Source organism: Schistocerca americana, chromosome 9, assembly GCF_021461395.2.
Source record: "Schistocerca americana isolate TAMUIC-IGC-003095 chromosome 9, iqSchAmer2.1, whole genome shotgun sequence".
Taxonomy (NCBI): Eukaryota; Metazoa; Arthropoda; class Insecta; order Orthoptera; family Acrididae; genus Schistocerca; species Schistocerca americana.
The window spans coordinates 23,216,654-23,236,845 of record NC_060127.1 but is presented as its reverse complement, the minus strand read 5'-3'; the positions used below and the strand labels follow the sequence as shown (position 1 = coordinate 23,236,845).

The 20,192-nt window shown below is 45.9% G+C and overlaps 1 pseudogene; it reads left to right on the top strand.

The window, feature by feature from the left end:
* Positions 1 to 18,111: 18,111 nt before the first annotated feature.
* On the top strand, positions 18,112 to 18,229 carry LOC124551664 (annotated as a pseudogene).
* The last annotated feature ends 1,963 nt before the right edge of the window (positions 18,230 to 20,192 follow it).

The following is a 20,192-nucleotide window of genomic DNA, read 5'->3' as shown; positions in this document are numbered from 1 at the left end:
AGCATTGAAATCAGCAGCAATATGCGCAAGGATTGCACTTCTGTCACCAAGAACGATTCTTTTCAGTCGTCGTCGGTCCCGTTTTTGCAGGATCTTTTTTCGGCTGCAGTAATGTCGGAGATACGATGTTTTGCCGGATTCCTAATATTCACGGTACAGTCTTGAAATGCTCGTACAGCAAAATCCCCACTTCATCGCTACCTCGGAGATGCTGTCTCTTATCGCTGGTGCACCGACTATGACATCACGTTGAAACTCACTTAAATCTTGATATCCTGCCATTATAGGAGCAATAATCGATGTAACAACTGCGCCAGGCACTTGTTGTCTTATATAGGCGTTGCCGACCGCAGCGCCGTATTCTGCCTGTTTACATATTTCTTTGGCGCTTCAGTGTGGAATGAGGCAGCTGGAACTCCCCTTCTCAGTCGGAATCCTTTAAACAGGAGCATATTCGCATTTTTTATGCTCCGATAGAAGTATTTTTCCGCTGGTAGAGTTAGCAGTCAAGGAGTAATAAAATCCATAGTCTCTGCTGTACCGCTGTAGATAAGAAAGTTATGCATGTTAACCACATAGCAAAATACTCTCCTCTTTGTGTGCTACCAGTTGCAAAAATGTCGCATCGATATCTCGTTCGGTTTAGGATATATGAGAGATGCTATGAGTATTTCATTCTCGCACGAGTGCCGTTAGAATGAACATGCTAGCCTCGGGCATGGATGTGTGTGATGTCCTTAGGTTAGTTTAGTAGTTCGAAGTCTAGGGGACTAATGACCTCAGATGTTAAGCCCCATAGCGCTCAGAGCCATTTGAGCCATTTCTTGAACATGCTACACAAATTTCACTTTCTCGAGATTGGGGAGATACAGACCTCCTCTCAAATCTTAAGAAAAAGTCAATACGTTAGCTGAATTTCATTCGCAGCAAACTTTGCGAATTTCGCTCAGTGTCATACTTAAATGCGAATCTCACGTTAAGTATGACCACAATCGAAATTTTGGGTTCTTCACAGCGACTGTTTAGGACGTTCAAAATATTGGGTCTGCCTAAATATCTTCTGGCTGCTTTCGGGTGTGACCCGTAACTCAGACGGACAGTTGGATGGCACAATTGGTGTTGGGATATTAAATACGTATTTGATAGCCGGTTTTCATGTTCTAAAGATAAAAAACCAACTTAAAGGAAATTTTAGACATTTTTTCAAAAGAGTCTGCAAGAATCCCGATCGTTCGACAGTTTAACCAACTTTCAGCTACTCTCATGGATTGGAGTTATGTAGCCTTTGCGTGGTAGGTTTTTAGTCGAATTTTCGTCAACGCTGCTTTTGTCGGCTAAACCAGTATCTACCATCGCAGAGTGAAGGGGCAGGCAACTTGAAACCTATCCAGGTAGGTGGACTAATTGTTTAAAGCATAACGAGAGACCAACCCGCCCCGCCGCACTTTAGTGACGAAATACACGACTTTTTGAGATTCGACAACAGTCTGTCGTTTCTGCTTGAAGGAAGAAAAAAGACCGAAGTTTTTAGATTAACGTTGGAGAGATTATGTTTTTATTGTTGTGCATCCGCGCATTGCGAGGTCGTGTTTTGTTTCTTCTTCAGCGTCCTCCGTTTATCTGCAAGGACGCGCGCTTTCTCTCTCTCTCTCTCTCTCTCTCTCTCTCTCCCTCCCTCCAAGATGTCTGCCTTATCTGCAGCTAGCTATAGCAGTCGCCTCCAGTTTATTGTCGCCCATAAAAGCAGCGGCAGGCGTCTCCGCTGCGTGCGCCGATTTTCGTGATGGAGATTAGGCACGCTTGACGGCCGACTGATGTTTATTAATCAAGTCTCGGCTCATTTGCAGCGATATTAACTGACGCCCACTTTTAATGCGTCTTAATTCCGTTCCGCCATTACTGTTATGGTGCGAGACCGGAATGGCACAGGGTGGTCCTCAAGTCGGGACGCAGAGTCGTGAAATTTTGCGGCACGCTGCTCGTCCAATTTGCCCCCACCCCGACTCTCGCAGTGTTAACAAGGAGAGCAGGAACATGCTTCCGCTAAGCAGAATTTAGTACCTCTGTTGCCGCATTTGTGACGCGACGAATTAATGCAGTTTCATTGAAAGTGCAATGAGAAGCAATTGCCGAATCGTCCCTGTGCCTTCCTGTTAAAGTGGGCTAGTGTTTATCACCATTCGTGGAGCAGAAGTACCGTCGTGGCTCTGGCAGAACTTTATTGGACGACAAATAAGGGACTTCTGGTCCTGTTGTTTGTTAATTAAATCCCCGCTGATTTGCTGTGGTATTAAGAGACGGCGGCATTTTCTGACTGGCCTTTGTTCCTTCGTTATTCATATCGCAGTGACTAGGAGGAACAATAACACGTACTTAATTGAAAGGGGGTCTCTCCGGGTTTCTGCATATTCAATTACGAGTTTTGACAAACGACATTATAAGCTGCTGGCTTTACTAAGGAATTGTTTGTTGCGGGGAATTAGATGTCTAAATGTGTGTGAATTCCTAAGGGACCGAACTGCATAGGTCATCGGTCCCTAGACTTATACATTACTTAAACTAACTTATGCTAAGAACAACACACCAACACACACACAGCCCGAGGGAGGACTCGAACCTCCGGCGGTAGGGGCCGTGCAGTCTGTGACAGGACGGGCGAATTAGAATGGTTCAAAATGGTACAAATGGCTCTAAGCCAGAACCACGACGATACTTAACATCTGAGGTCATCAGTTCCCTAGACTTGGAACTACTTAAACCTAACTAACCTACGTATATCACCCACATCCATGCCCGAGGCAGGTCAAAATGTGTGTGAAATCTTATGAGACTTAACTGCTAAGGTCATCAGTCCCTAAGCTTACACGCTACTAAACTTAAATTATCCTAAGGACAAACACACACACACCCATGCCCGAGGGAGGACTCGAACCTCCGCCGGGACCAGCCGCACAGTCCATGACTGCAGCGCTCGGCTAATCCCGCGCGGCCCCGAGACAGGATTCGAACCTGCGACCGTAGCACCAGCGCGGTTCCGGAACTTCAGTATCAACTATTATCCCGATTAGTAAACTACTTGAAACCAAACTCATCGATTAGGTCGCCATCTGACTGAAGTCAAATTCCGCACAGTGCCTACCTTAACAAGAAATACACTACTGCTTCAACACGATACAGGTTTCAAGTTACTGGTTATCCGATGGAAAGACAAATCATTTCTATATTGTAGAATTAAAAAGGTAAGTGAATAAACTAAAAATTAACAGAAATTTTATATTTTCATTTTTTTCTGCTCAGTTTGAAAGATAGCACATTTTTACTGAGGACAGAAAAATACAAAACGGCTAGTGTTCTTTCTGCTTTCACTTAAAGCTTTTACAGATATTAGGAAATGCCTTAAGTGAAAACAAGTTGTTTCTTTTTTTAATGTCTCTCTTACCGAGGAATGTGTATCTGGCACTTTTTTAAAAAGAAAAACCACTTATTTCAACGATCACTACATTAAATTTATTTTTAGATGTCTTACCAAATCCCATGATCTGCTGAATGCAACGAACAGTCTAATGAATGCAGAATATAGATTGAGAGTAAATGGAGAAAGACGAAGGTAATGAGAAGTAGTAGAAATGAGAACAGCGAGAAACTTAACATCAGGATTGATGGTAACGAAGTAGATTAAGTTAAGGAATTCTGCTACTTACGCGGCAAAACAGCCAATGGCGGACGGAGCAAGGAGAACATCAAAAGCATATTAGCACTGGCAAAAAGGGCATTCCTGGCCAAGAGAAGTCTGCTAGTATCAAACATAGGCCGTAATTTGAGGAAGAAATTTCTGAGAATGTATGTTTGGAGCGCAGCATTGTGAGGTAGCGAAACATGGACTGTGGGAAAACCGGAACAGAAGAGAATCGAAGCATTTCAGATGTGGCGCTACAGACTGATGAGGTAAGGAATGAGGAGGTTCTGCACGGAGAGGAAAGGATTATGTGGAAAACACTGACAAGGAGAAGGGACAGGATGATAGGACATCTGTTAAGACATCAGGGGATGACTTTCATGGTACTAGAGGGAGGTGTAGAGGGCGAAAACTGTAGAGAAAGACATAAATTGGAACACTTCCAGCAAATAATTGAAGACTGCCATCCATCCTATTCACAGGTGAGGGGCTACGTTTGCAGGGGTGGTATCGCCAATCTTCACGCAACCCACGTGTTGGCAACTAGGAATCCCCCCCGGTATGGTGGCAGCGAACCACCAGCACTGGTCCAGCCTCAGAGTATGGGCTGGGATTATTGGCGACCGCCTCGCGGCACCACTCATTCTGCCATAACGCTTCACAGGCGTACTTCTTAAGACATCTGTCTGTACTTTCTGCAGGTGGCGCTCCCTCCACTGCTAGAAGACGTGCCTTTGGTGGTACGAAGGGTAATGCGGCTGCTACGTGATGACGCTTCATCGCACTGCCGTCTTAAGAGTACAGCTAAAACACTATTACCGGCACAACATTCCGACTTGCCTGGTGTTGAAATCATTGAAACCTGCATTGTCAAAAATCTTTTACGTCCATCTTCAAGTGGTTGTGTCTCCCTTGGAACAGATTGTGAGGACCCCCCTCTCGTGCTAAGACTCCAGAAATGTCTCAGTTTAGCCCGTGAACCCGTAGATGGTAGTATAAGGGGCGCACAGTATAACTGGCCACGCTTTCCCACCCGAGTTTTGCGATAAATAAGCCATTCTGTCCTAGAACTGACTCAGTGACCGCCGTGTTGGATTTCTTCCTGCCTGTTATGTAGAGATGCTCTTGTAGTATTGAGCCGTGCTGTTGCTCACATTCGTGCTGTTTGTAGGTTCCGTCCTCTGTTGGAGACCAGAGCGTATTGTTAAGTTGACATGGATGCGGTTGTTTGTCTTCTTCTCGTGTTGACTGGCGCCACTTGGTTTCGAAAGCGTTGCCTGTCCGCTAGTGGCAGCAGCGGCGGTTATCAATATGTAGTAACTGTGGCCCTATCTTTGGGGCGACGTCGTGGTGCTTCCCGCTCGAGTCAGTGGGCAGTTAGGTTGGGGACCCAGGAGGAGCCAGGTCTGTGCAGTGCGGGATAAACGCCGGGACTGCTGGCGGAGCGCATGGACTGCCGGATCAAGGGCCTGTGCTCACGAGGGTGCACGATCTCGTCGTAAACCAGATCCTGAGAGTTTTAAGTTGAGTGCATTTGGATTCAAGTAGAGAAACCTCCACCATTGTGAGATCTTGCGATTCTCCAGTGACTTGGGTTCGTGTTGCTGCTCATAGTGTTTTCGAGGCGAAGAGCAGCGAGTGGAGTGCTTGGGGAAGGCGGATCTGATTAGCTTTCCTGGGCTCCTAATTAGTATTTACTACCTTCAGATTGTTACAAATGTTAAGTTCAAAAAATGGCTCTGAGCACTATGGGACTTAACATCTGAGGTCATCAGTCTCCTAGAACTTAGAACTACAGGGTTATTACAAATGATTGAAGCGATTTCACAGCTCTACAATAACTTTATTATTTGAGATATTTTCACAATGCTTTGCACACACATACAAAAACTCAAAAAGTTTTTTTAGGCATTCACAAATGTTCGATATGTGCCCCTTCAGTGATTCGGCAGACATCAAGCCGATAATCAAGTTCCTCCCACACTCGGCGCAGCATGTCCCCATCAATGAGTTCGAAAGCATCGTTGATGCGAGCTCGCAGTTCTGGTACGTTTCTTGGTAGAGGAGGTTTAAACACTGAATCTTTCACATAACCCCACAGAAAGAATTCGCATGGGGTTAAGTCCGGAGAACGTGGCCATGACGTGAATTGCTGATCATGATCTCCACCACGACCGATCCATCGGTTTTCCAATCTCCTGTTTAAGAAATGCCGAACATCATGATGGAAGTGCGGTGGAGCACCATCCTGTTGAAAGATGAAGTCGGCGCTGTAGGTGTCCAGTTGTGGCATGAGCCAATTTTCCAGCGTGTCCAGATACACGTGTCCTGTAACGTTTTTTTCGCAGAAGAAAAAGGGGCCGTAAACTTTAAACCGTGCGATTGCACAAAACACGTTAACTTTTGGTGAATTGCGAATTTGCTGCACGAATGCGTGAGGATTCTCTACCGCCCAGATTCGCACATTGTGTCTGTTCACTTCACCATTAAGAAAAAATGTTGCTTCATCACCGAAAACAAGTTTCGCACTGAACGCATCCTCTTCCATGAGCTGTTGCAACCGCGCCGAAAATTCAAAGCGTTTGACTTTGTCATCGGGTGTCAGGGCTTGTAGCAATTGTAAACGGTAAGGCTTCTGCTTTAGCCTTTTCCGTAAGATTTTCCAAACCGTCGGCTGTGGTACGTTTAGCTCCCTGCTTGCTTTATTCGTCGACTTCCGCGGGCTACGCGTGAAACTTGCCCGCACGCGTTCAACCGTTTCTTCGCTCACTGCAGGCCGACCCGTTGATTTCCCCTTACAGAGGCATCCAGAAGCTTTAAACTGCGCATACCATCGCCGAATGGAGTTAGCAGTTGGTGGATCTTTGTTGAACTTCGTCCTGAAGTGTCGTTGCACTGTTATGACTGACTGATGTGAGTGCATTTCAAGCACGACATACGCTTTCTCGGCTCCTGTCGCCATTTTGTCTCACTGCGCTCTCGAGCGCTCTGGCGGCAGAAACCTGAAGAGCGGCTTCAGCCGAACAAAACTTTATGAGTTTTTCTACGTATCTGTAGTGTGTCGTGACCATATGTCAATGAATGGAGCTACAGTGAATTTATGAAATCGCTTCAATCATTTGTAATAGCCCTGTACTTAAATCTAACTAACCTAAGGACATCACACACATCCATGCCCGAGGCAGGATTCGAACCTGCGACCGTAGCGGTCGCGCGGTTCCAGACTGAAGCGCCTAGAACCGCTCAGCTACAACGGCCGGCGTTAAGTTCAACCAGCGGAATTTTCCTGCCTCGTGACTGCTAACGCCCCAGTTACCTGCCCTGGGGGTTAGTGTATGTAAGGGCAGTGTACGTTTCCTCGCCTTGCCGCCGCTGTCCGGAGAGGCGTGTAAGTTCGACAGCTTTCTTGATTGTAGGTTGGTTGGCGATTCTTCTACTCTGGTGGTAGTGCTTCCTTTCTCGTTCTGGGCGCTCCAATCGCAGTATTCTGTGGACGGAGTCCAGACAGCTGGTTCCAGCTTTGGCTTATTTTTACATCTTTGCATTTGGTTTATTGGACGTCAGGTAGCCTCACCAAGATTATCATTAGTCACTCGTTAGACTGCCACTAGTCTGAGTTGTGGTGTGAATGCAACTCTTGGCTGTCTTTCTCATTGCTCGCGAAACTGTTTTTGGCCTGACCTACTCAGAGGCCGATTCCTGGAGCACCGTCTGTGACTGGCCCTTGTGTTTTTTTAATTGTGTTATTATTTTATTACCAAGTTACCATCATTTGTCTCACCTATTTGGTGATCAGTTGCTTGTTCTTTTGAACTAACCTTTGTTATTATATTTGCTGTTTTATTGTATGTTGTTAAATTTTTTTAATAATTGCCATTCTTGGCGTTAAATGTCTTCAGCTGTGACTGTGGTTACTTGCCTTAAAATTCTAATTGCGACCACATTGGCTTGCTTTCAAAACATTATTTGCTATGTCTGTATTTTATGTATATTTGTTAAATTTTTTAAATAATTGCTGTTCGTGGTGTTTAAGCCCTTCAGCCGTGAAACAGCTCTTAATTTATTGCCATTAAGGCCTTCATCCATGAACCTGGTTACTTGTTTTAAATTCCTAATTTGGTCATTCTATTTCAGCAATGAGCTTCAAGATCTTTGGTGATTTGTCTTTTAATAATGGTAATTGTAAGGTACAACAAGTTTAAACAATTCTTAATTTATTCCCATTAAGGCCTTGAGCCGTGAAACAATTCTTAAATTATTGCCATTATTTTAATTTGTTGTTGATTTAAAATAAATTGTGTGTGATTAAAAGAAAAGCCAACCAATAGTGTCTGATTATGGGCCCGTCCACAATCGTAACCGAATCCTGCCTTCCTTGACTGCTAGGTTTTATGCATATTCGAGGCTTGCCGCCCACTGTAAAACAGGATAGGTGGCGATTTTGTGACAGTTCTGACGACAGAGTACAATGGTGGAGACATAAGTGCATTCCAGGAAACTGTTCAGCCCATATTGTAGAATAAAGAGACCCTGAGCAGCGTCCAAAGTTTGACCCAACGACATCGACAATTGGGATAACAGTCTGTGTCACAAGATACTACAATATTTTGAGGAGTTGGATACTGAACTCATGTTGATATCTCGGCTACAGATTGGCCTGACCTGAGACTGGTGGAACATACAGGCGACGCTATGGGGCGCAAAATCCGCTTCCACAAACCACCGGCATTTAATATATGGCAATTACGTGGTCTGGGCGTTGACACCTGGTGTCACATATCTTCAGAACTCTACCAACGGTTTATCGAATCCATGTCGGGCAGATCCGCTGCTGTATTCAATTCCAGTCGTGGAGTAACACGCAAGTGGTCATACTGATATGGCTCATCAGTGCATATAAAATATTTTAACCTTATGTTTTAATTTAATATGGTCCCGGCGGAGGTTCGAGTCCTCCCTCGGACATGGGTGTGTGTGTTTGTCCTTAGGATAATTTAGGTTAAGTAGTGTGTAAGCTTAGGGACTGATGACCTTAGCAGTCAAGTCCCATAAGATTTCACGCACATTTAGTTTAATCACTTTTTTTTTCTTATTGAATTTCGATTCCCCCCCCCGAAGGGACGGGCTGGCAGCAGCTTAGTATGCCGCTCTTCAGCCGACAGACTTTGTTTTAAAAAGGTGAAGATAATATATAATAAAAACAGTAGATAAAATCGGAGACTTAAATGTTAACATGGCGAAAAAATCGTGGAACTTAAAACATAGAACAAAGGGATGATGATGCTAATAAAATACATATGAAGCAGACAGGTAAAATTATACACAGACAATTAAAAAACACGGCGACAGTCTGGTTTCTGTTCGCAAAAGACACAAAATTCACACCCAGCGACACCATGGTTTCTGTTCGCAACCCTTGGAAAGACGAAACAACACTGAACGTTCACTGGAACACTGCACTAAAAGGTTGGCAAATATGACATATCACAGCCTAGAGCAGGTGGGGGGAAACTGGACAGATGATGGGAAAATAAAAAAGTGGGGAAGGAGAAGAAAAGCGAAGGGGAGAGGGGGGAAAGGAGCCAATGTAGGATGAGGACCCATAAGAGGGGTGGGGGTACTGGGCAGACGCTACAGGGAGTGGGGAGGGCAAAGGAGGGGAATACAAAAGGAGGGAGGTAGGGAGGGGTTAGGTGGGGAGAAACACAGGATGGAAGGGGGCAAGAGGGAGCCCAGGGAAAGGACGGAGGAAAGGAGGGGGGGGGTGAGGATCAGAGTTGATAGGAGGGATAAATGGAGGGAGAGAGGGCATCATCTGGGAGGGGGAGTTGATGGAAGCCACCTTGGGAAAGGAGATGAAGGGTGTAGAGTTGGAGGGTAGGGGGGACACAACAGTGAAGACGTGGCACGGGGCGGGGACGGGAGAGGAGAGGAGCAACCAGGGGGTGAGGGGGATCAAGGCGCCGGGAGGTGTAGAGTATGCGGAGATGTTCGAGGAATAGGAGCAGATGGGGGAAAGGAATGAGGTCATAGAGGATCCACGTGGGGGACGGGAGGCGTATATGAAAGGCGAGGCGGAGTGCATGACGCTCAAGGATATGGAGGGACTTACAGAATTTGGGGGGCAGAGATCCAGGCAGGACTGGCATAGCAGAAAATGGGACAGATTAAGGATTTGTGGATGTGGAGGATGGTAGAGGGGTGCAACCCCCATGTCTGGCCAGAGAGGAGTTTGAGGAGTCAGAGGCTGTTGTGGGCTTTGGATTGGATGGAGCGGAGATGAGGGATCCAGGTAAGGTGATGGTCAATGGTGAGGTCAAGGTAGGTGAGGGCGGGGGAGAGGCGGACAGGACGGGCGCAGACGGTAAGGGAGAAATCCAGGAGTCGGAAGGAGTGGGTGGTACGACTGACGATGACTGCCTGGGTCTTGGAAGAATCGATTTTCAGGAGCCACTGGTTACGCCATGCGGCAAAAAGGTCAAGGTGATTCTGGAGAAGGTGTTGGGACCGTTGGAGGTTAGGAGCGAGGGCGAGGAATGCGGTCTCATCGGCATACTGCAAGAGGTGTACTGGAGGGGGGGGGGGGGGGTTTAATCACTCAACGCCTGTTATATATAGTTTGCTGATAGTTTTACCTAGTATTGAGTGCCTCACATATTTACTTCGTTTACGTAAGTTTTACGCATGACTAGTATTTTCTTGCTCCTTCTCTGTTCATTCCATAGGCTGCATTAACTAGATAATGTGGGTCATGCACTGTTACGGAACTTTATCGTTCTTTTCTTGCAATGGAGTGCCGCAGGGTACGAGGGGCCCTCTGGCGGTCACGTTTCTCCAACCACTTCTCGCCTCTGTGTAGTTCTGGCATTAGCGATAACAGAGGGCGCTGATATGTGCAGCAGTATGTTTTATTTCATTGTGGCTTCTTTAGCGATTTGTTTTATGGTTTTTGTTATCCTGTGCACTATCAAAGGTGTTTATTACTTATGTCATTATCTAGACTATTTATTGGCACTTGAGCATACGTCAACTACTGTCTCTTAACTCTTCCTCTTTTTAACAACCTGACTTTTGTCGTGTTCTATTTTATCACTTTTTATTACTGTAATGCCTTTTATACGTTATAAGCTCATTACAGACTTCAGCTATTGTATCCCCCTTTATTTTACACAGTTCAGTTGATTATTGAAAACTAGTGTATGCCTACATTAGCGACATCTGGTGAACTTACAACACAAACATCTTGTGGCTACTGTACGGCAGCTTGTTTTGAACAGTAGTGCTACTGACAACATGACTCGTGCATATGTTGTTATTCATATATATTTGACGACGCTGGTGCTGATTTTGCATTTAACACTTGACGATGCCACTGTGGCTGCAGTACATTAGGACTTTGTTTTCATAAAACAGGTATGTCTCTTCATACTGAATGCGCACAAATGCATATATTTATCAGTAGTACTTTTCAGTGTGGTCTATTTATTGTTTTTAAGCTATAGACAATCTGTGAGTGTATTTACGTTTTTTCCCATTTTTTGTTGCAAATCTGATGAGGGTCATTATAGGCCGAAACTGGTAATCTGTTAACAAAAAGTTTGTAACCATAGACGTAAATTAAAGGAAACTAATAATATTACTTTGTTTTTACCTCAGTCAATAGCTCATTGCTGTAGCACAAAGCAGTTCACAAATAGCTTTTGAGAAGCAATCGCCCCAAAATTTGAGAAGTATCTGTTTCATGGAATTTATTTAAGAACTGTAATAAGAACAAACTCTCACAAGTTTGATAATGTCATAATTTCCAGAATATAAAACTGAAATGAGTAGGACAGCTGTACCAGTTACCAAATCACTGCGATGTCGTGTGACTAGGGCCTCCCGTCGGGTAGACCGTTCGCCAGGTGCAAGTCTTCAGATTTGACGCCACTTCGGCGACTTGTATGTCGATGGGGAAGAAATGATGATGATTAGGACAACACAACATCCAGTCACTGAGCAGAGAAAATCTCCGACCCAGCCGGGAATCGAACCTGGGCCCTTAGGATTGACATTCTGTCGTGCTGACCACGCAGCTACTGGGGGCGGACACCAAATACCGATTTGGGCACTTTTTGGTGTCAGTTCTCTAGGAATTCCATTGATGTCAGCACTTTTTGGTGTCATCATTCCAGAAATTGCACCGATTTTAACACATCCATTGTCAGCGTTTTTGGTCTAGAGGCAACTGTCTTTTTTATATTCAAGGTCCGCAATCTCCACTCCCCTGTTTTGCTCTTGGCCAATTACGAAACGTCAACATCATCACATCACATGTATTTGCCAGATTCACTGCCTGTCCTGCCAGTTTACCAGCTTTTTGGCCAATTTTATGTCCCATTCTGCCAATTTTATAGCCAATTTGCCAATTTACAGGATTGCCATCCTTCCAATGTTGCCAATTTTAGGGTCAATTTTACCAATTACTGATTTGGCATCCTACCAAATTGCCAGTTCCTGCCAAGCTGCCAATTTCCAGTTTTGAAACTTACCAATTTTACAGACAGTTGTACCTATTTCTGGATTTGGCATCCTACCATTTTCTCAGCTGTACAGCCAGTACTATCAATTTCCTACCAGTTTGCCGATTGTGCTACCTACACTACTAATTTCCTGATATGGGGCCACTGGATTAACACTTTCTTCCATTTCACAAAATATGCTTTAACAATTTACACTTTCAAACTCTCTTATCTCCCAATACCTGCTAGTCATTTTTTTAACTCTGGTGCTAATGATCTTCTTCTACAGCATACACACATCGAATGAGGAAACTCGTATAATTGGAGTAATAATAAAATTAATATGTTATTTATAAAAAATACCCACACCCTGATCCTCTCACTACAGAGCACAGGTCTAGAATGGCGAGCATGTTGCCCAGAAGGAGCAGGGTCCCAAGACAATTTACTGGGAGCAAGAAGACATCGACATTTTGCAATTGGCTGAGAGCAACATGGCAGAGGAGAGGTCAGTGACCTTGAATATAAGACAGACAATTGCCTCAGCGCTGAAAATGGTGATGCTGGAATGTATAGACATCGCCAGTTCCTGCAGTACTGACACCAAAAAGTGCTGTCGTCAATGCTATTCCTGGAACTTTGACACCAAAAGGTGCTGACATCAGCAGTTTGGGCCAGAACTGGTACTGATCTCCTACTGAAGAGTGCACTCACAATTGTCAGTATTTTAGCACAATTCTAAAGACTTGTCTGCAAACCTTGGCTATACAAACTTGTAAAGGAAATGCTGTTTCTTTCAGGTGCTTCCACCTGATTTATGTGCCTGTATGTTTCATAGTTTCCTTCTTCTATTTGTGAATTCGAGAGCTACATAGGATTTGTTGGTGGTAGCAGACAGGTCAACCCGTTCCTGTGCGCCTTTAGCTGTTCAGAATGTTATAGCAGGTATGCTGCGAGCTCATCCTTGCAGGTAGATCCTCACACAACCAACTGAAAAATATCCAGTGGTAATGCAACCTGTAATTTCTGGATGTCGTTGCTATTTTCGAAACTCTTAATTTTCATGTTACTTTGTTCTCAGAAAGTCAGCTGCGAAATTCAGAAATTGATCAGGATCTTATGAAAAGTATGCAGACAATTGTTAGTGAACATTAATATGGTGTGTGTCTACCCGTCGCCTATATGACGGTTTCACCTCTGCTAGCGACACTTTCAGTGCGGTGTCTGGATGTCTTAAAGGAATGGCAGCCCACTCTTCCTCAATAGAAGAAACCAGAGAAGGTGGCGATGTTGATTGCTAGACTCTGGAGGGAAGTGGACGTTCTGGCTCATCCCAAAGATATCCATTGAGTTAAGGGTGGGACTGTGCGCAGGGCAGTCCATTTTAGGAACGTTGTTGTCCACAAGCCACTGTTTCACAAATGATGCTTTATGACAGGGTATATTGTCACGCTGATAGAATCAACGCTTCCGAATTGTTTCTCTACTTTACGCAGTTTACAATGCCGTAAAATATATTTATTAAGCCCAGTAAGGGAACCAGAACTTAACCACGAAAAGCGCTCGAGTACCGTAACACCACCGGCCGCTCTTCATTGTCTATCAGTGTGCAGTTTGGCACGTTACGTTATGCAGACTTTCGTCCAACCCAAAGCCTTCCATCGGATTTCCACAGGATATAGCGTGACTTACCACATCAAATCATCCATTCCCAGTCATTCACTGACCTGTGGTGCCGCTCTGTACATCCCCTCAAGCGTTGATTACCATGAGATCTGCCAGTTCTTAGTAGACTCTTGGTTGTTCCATTGTTCCTTCTCGTTTCCACTACACAATCACATCATCAAATGCGGACATGGGCAGCCTTAGAAGGGTTGAAGTGTGGCTGATGGATTTGTAACTCAGATGTCATCCAATGACGTGTCCAATTTCAAAGTCAACGAGCTCTTATGCCCGACCCAATCTGATTTTAGTGAATCTCTACTGAGGACACAGTACTCCCCTCCTTTTTTTACACTGGCGGGCCCGCTTCTCGTGACATCTGGCGATCAAATCCGCAATACATAGGACTGTCCGGTTGATTTTGATAAGACAGTGTACGAGGTCTGTTCAAAAAATTTGGGAACGTTGCCTACAAAATTTTTCTACCCTTACCTTTTACTTATTGTGCATGGTCTTCGACCGAGCGAGGAGGCGCAGTGGTTAGCACACTGGACTCGCATTCTGGAGGAAGACGGTTCAATCCCGCGTCCGGTCACCCTGATTTAGGTTTTCTGTGATTTCCCTAAATCGCTCCAGGCAAATGCCGGTCTGGTTTCCCTGAAAGGGCACGGCCGATTTCCTTCCTCATCCTTTCCTAATACGGTGAGACCGACGACCTTGCTGTCTGGTCTCCTCCCGCAAACAGCTCCAACCACGGTCTTCGGCGAAATAACCTCCTCCACAATTGATACACCGCTCCCAACGCCGTTTCCACTTCCGGAAGCAGTCTTAGTACGCCTCTTGCTCGATAACGCGACTTGCCGTCTGCTAATTTTCTTTTATCTCGTGCATCGTCGCAAATCTTCATTCTTTCAGCGGGGTTTTCAACTTTGGGGATTTTATCTGCCTGGGGACTGGGTGTTTGTGTTGTCCTCATCATTTCATCATCATCACCATCATCATTCGTGACAGTGGCTAGATTGAACTGCGTAAAAACTGGGTTGTGTAAAAATTGGGACGCGCGTGCGTTATCGTGATGCAAGAGCCATAAATTTTCTCGCCACATTTCAGGTCATTTCTTCCTCACATTGTCTCGCAGGCGTCCCAACATATCCGGATAGTACGATTGATTAACAGTTTGTCCCTGTGGCACGTATTCACGATGAACTAACCCTTCAATGTCAAAGAAAACTACCAGCATGGCTTTGACATTTCGCTGAACCTGACAAGCTTTTCTTGGTCTTGGAGAACCCTTCGCGGCCCATTGTGAAGATTGGACCTTGGTCTCAACATTATAACCGTAGACCCATGTCTTATCACCAGTTATGATTCTGTTGATTAGGAAATGAGACGCTTAAAGTAGTAAATGAGTTTTGCTATTTGGGGAGCAAAATAACTGATGGTGGTGGAAGTAGGGAGGATATAAAATATAGACTGGCAATGGCAAGCAAAGCGTTTCTGAAGAAGAGAAATTTGTTAACGTCGATTACAGATTTAAGTGTCAGGAAGTCTTTTCTGAAAGTATTTGTATGGAGTGTAGCCATGTATGGAAGTGAAACGTGGACGATAAATAGTTTGGACAAGAAGAGAATAGAAGCTTTCGAAATGTGGTGCTACAGAAGAATGCTGAAGATTAGATGGGTAGATCACATAACTAATGAGGAAGTATTGAATAGAACCGAAGAGAAGAGAAATTTGTGGCACAACTTGACTAGAAGAAGGGATCGGTTGGTAGGACATGTTCTGAGGCATCAAGGGATACCAATTTAGTATTGAAGGGCAGCGTAGAGGGTAAGAATCGTAGAGGGAGACCAAGAGATGAATACACTAAACAGATTCGGAAGGATGTAGGTTGCAGATAAAGAAGCTTGCTCACGATAGAGTAACATAGAGAGCTGTATCAAACCAGACTGAAGACCACTCACACACACAAGGAACATATCGTCCTCATTTGCGCGATTAGAAAGCTCTTCGCAGAGTGCGACGCGAAGGTCTTTCGGGTCTCATGAACAGCGGGACGAACATGGCGACAACACGATGCGTTCCAAGATGCTGTTAGGATTTCATGATATGATCCAACTGAATTGTTGCATTGTTGTGCAATGGCTTGGACAGTAAGTCTGCGATGGGTATGCACAATTTCGTTGATGTTCTTGACATGAGTGTCGTCGGTAGACGTCGAAGGGCGTCCTAAGCGAGGGTAATTTTTAGTTTCCGTCCGGCAATTTTTGAACTTTGTGAGCCATTCGTAACACCGAGTACAGCTTAAGCATTCATCAGCATAGGCTTCTAGCATCATTTGGTGTGTCTCTGTGAAGGTTTTTTGAGTTTCACGCAAAATTTAATGCAGACGCTTTGTTCCTCTTAGTCTGCCATCTCGAAATTCGCAAAATATTCGACACATCGTTCTACTCAATACAGCACTGGAAAACAACTAACAGACGCACAACAATGTAACTTGCGGCAGGTTCACATTAAACACAGGCGTCTGCAGCGATGCCAACCGCATTTCTTTCCAACACACCGTTGGCGCGAAATTACGGATGTTGGGGAATGTTTGGAGCAGACCATTACGGATGTTGGGGAATGTTTGGAGCAGACCTCGTATACAGGGTGAAAAGTATTTAAACTGACAAACTCTGGGAGGTTGTAGGGGACATGAAAACAAATATTTTTCCCTAGTGTCATTTTTCCTATGAGGATTATTTAAACCGATGGAGGCCGTATTACGCTCTTCAGTTGTTAGAGGCTGTATTACGAGCTTCAGTTGTTAGAGGGCGTATTACGATCTTCAGTTGGAGACAACTGCTGTCCACCAGTGTAGCAGTGCATTGTGTCTGTTTATTAATGGAGCGATACACCTGGAGTGAGTACACTGATATGGTTGGTGCGTACTACGTAGCGCACCACAACGGACGAGCTGCACAGCGGGTTTATCAACAACAATATCCTAATCGCCGTATTCCGCATCATACGACCTTTGCTGCTGTGTACCAACGTCTGAGTGAGATCGGGTCATTTAGCAGATTACCTGGACAGGGACGCCGTCGCACAGTAAGAACGCTGCAGTTTGAGGAAGCTGTCTTGCAGCATGTGGAGCGGGATCCTTCAATCAGCACTCGTGCAATTGCACGTAACATGGGGACGAATCAAACGAATGTAAGAACAGTCCTTCGAGAGCAATTGTTACGTCCATTTCACTTACAGCGTGTCCACAACCTGAAACCAGTTGATTGTCCACCCAGAGCACAGTTTTCGCAGTGGTACCTGGAACAGTGTGAAATGCATCCTACATTTCCATCCTCTGTGTTGTTTACCGATGAAGCAACGTTCGGGCGTCTTCAACATGCACAATTCGCGTGTCTGGAGTGAGGATAAACTACATGCCACAGTTACTAGCGCTCATCAAGTGCGGTTCTTCGTTAATGTGTGGGTCGGTGTTGTTGGGGGCCGTATCTGCTACCTAGGCCATTAAATATTATTGCCAGAGCATTGCCAGAATTGCTGGAAGACGTCCCGCTCAAAATGGCTCTGAGCACTATGGGACTTAACATCTATGGTCATCAGTCCCCTAGAACTTAGAACTACTTAAACCTAACTAACCTAAGAACAGGGCACAACACACCGTCATCACGAGGCAGAGAAAATCCCTGACCCCGCCGGGAATCGAACCCGGGAACCCGGGCGTGGGAAGCGAGAACGCTACTGCATGACCACGAGCTGCGGACGACGTCCCGCTCCCTACAAGACAACGCATGTGGTTCCAACATGACGGGGCGCCGGCATATTTCAGTAGTCGTGTGCGTCGATTCCTGGACCGACGGCTCCCAAAACGTGGATTGGGAGAGGTGGTCCTGTACCGTAACCTGCTCGATCCCCAGATATGTCCCCTCTGGACTTTTTAGTGTGGGGAGAGATGCGCAACCTTGTTTACGCAACTCCTGTTGCATCAGAAGAGCACTTGGTTGCCCGGATGGTAGCAGCAGCAGCAGGAACAATTCAGGATACTCCTGGGGTTTTTGCCCGTGTCAGACAGAAAATCATCCAACGGTGTAACCTTTGTTTACGTGTCAATGGAGGCATTTTTGAAAATCTACTGTAATTGAAGTTGGGTTGTGTTAACGTGTTGTCTCTTGGTCATAAAAAATGGAAAAGTTTTTGTTGGTTTAATTAATTTGCCACCAGAGAAATCTTCCTCTACCGGCTTAAATACTCTTCGTAGGAATGAATGACGGCAACGGCCTTGCCGCAGTGGATACACCGGTTCCCGTGAGATCACCGAAGTTAAGCGCTGTCGGGCGTGGTCGGCACTTGGGTGGGTGACCATCCAGGCCGCCGTGCGCTGTTGCCATTTTTCGGGGTGCACTCAGCCTCGTGATGCCAATTGAGAAGCTACTCGACCGAATAGTAGCGACTCCGGTCAAAAATACCATCATAACGACCGAGAGAGCGGTGTGCTGACCACACGCCCCTCCTATCCGCATCCTCCACTGAGGATGACACGGCGGTCGGATGGTCTCGGTAGGCCACTCGTGACCTGACGATGGAGGAATGAATGACATTAGAGAAAAATATTTGTTTTGATGTCCCCAACAACGTCCCAGAGTTTGAAACTTCCTGGCAGATTAAAACTGGCAGAAGTAAAGCTGTGAGTACCGGACGTGAGTCGTGCTTCGGTAGCTCAGTTGGTAGAGCACTTGCCCGCGAAAGGCAAAGGTCCCGAGTTCGAGTCTCGGTCGGGCACACAGTTTTAATCTGCCAGGAAGTTTCATATCAGCGCACACTCCGCTGCAGAGTGAAAATCTCATTCTGGTCCCAGAGTTTGTTGGTTTAAATAGTTCTCACCCTGTATGTAGAAGTGGAAAGACTGTAATACTCTTTCGGCAGGGGCGGTTGCAAGACTAGGCCAGAGCGGCAGTGGGCTCCCTCGTGTGGTCCCGCGGTGTCCGGATCTGCGGCGGTGGTAATCTGTCAGCGCTGTCGCGGCCACAATGGCGCGGCTTTTGCGGCGAGCGGGTTCTTTCCGCGCTGCGGAAGCGCCCATCGCCCGCGGCGAAAAGCGCCAGGCTTTGCCGCAGCGCAGCCGAGTGCTGTGTGCAGCTATACCCCCCCCCCCCCCTCCCACCACCAACACTGCACCACTCAGGGATCTGCTGCAGTCGCACTCCGCCAAGTCCACACGCAGGCTCTGTGCCAACTCACTGCAGCCTTCAGATCCTCATGGGAAGAGTCTCCAGTGTCGTCTGCACAGTTTCACCGCATTTACCGCACTACCACTTTAATAAATAGTCGTTGCAAAATACTGACACGTGAAACTTCCTGTGGGCCCGACCGAGACTCGAACTCGGGACCTTTGCGTTTCGCGGGCAAGTGCTCTACCAACTGAGCTACCGAAGCACGACTCACGCCCGGTCCTCACAGCCGTACTTATGCCAGTATCTCGTCTCCTACCTTCCAAACTTCACAGAAGCTCTCCTGCGAACCTTGCAGAACTAGCACTCCTGAAAGAAAGGATACTGCGGAGACATGGCTTAGCCAGGGGGATGTATCCAGAATGAGATTTTTCACTCTGCAGCGGAGTGTGCGCTGATATGAAACTTCCTTACAGATTAAAACTGTGTGCCCGACCGAGACTTGAACTCGCGACCTTTGCCTTTCGCGGGCAAGTACTCTTCTGACACGTGTTACAGAAGACTGGAGAAGTTGGTGTAGCCTGATATGTCTGCGCAATCAGAAGAAACTAACGATCAAAGTTATTGGACTGTTCAATTACCCAAAACAAATTCTCCAAGTATAACACCAACACAAAACAGTGATCCGTTTCCGAATCACAACTACATACAAGAATAATATAGAAAACAACAGAAATAATTTCCTGCTAGTCTCCGCCAGAGACTTCTAGGATATACCAAGCCTAATCCAGAGATCAGCGAGAAGATCCAAGCCGGGCTGTTTTTTATTTCTTTATTGTGATTTCATTCCCCTGCCCCATATGGGCAGGTGAGGGCTGTCAGCGGCACATTGCTCTTCAGCCGAGTGACACGACAACTAAAACAAGAATAAAATGATACATACATAAGGGGAACATAAAACAGAGTGGCCGGCCGAAGTGGTTGTGCGGTTAAAGGCGCTGCAGTCTGGACCCGCAAGACCGCTACGGTCGCAGTTTCGAATCCTGCCTCGGGCATGGATGTTTGTGATGTCCTTAGGTTAGTTAGGTTTAACTAGTTCTAAGTTCTAGGGGACTGATGACCTCAGCAGTTGAGTCCCATAGTGCTCAGAGCCATAAAACGGAGTAAGGGGAGAAAATGGAG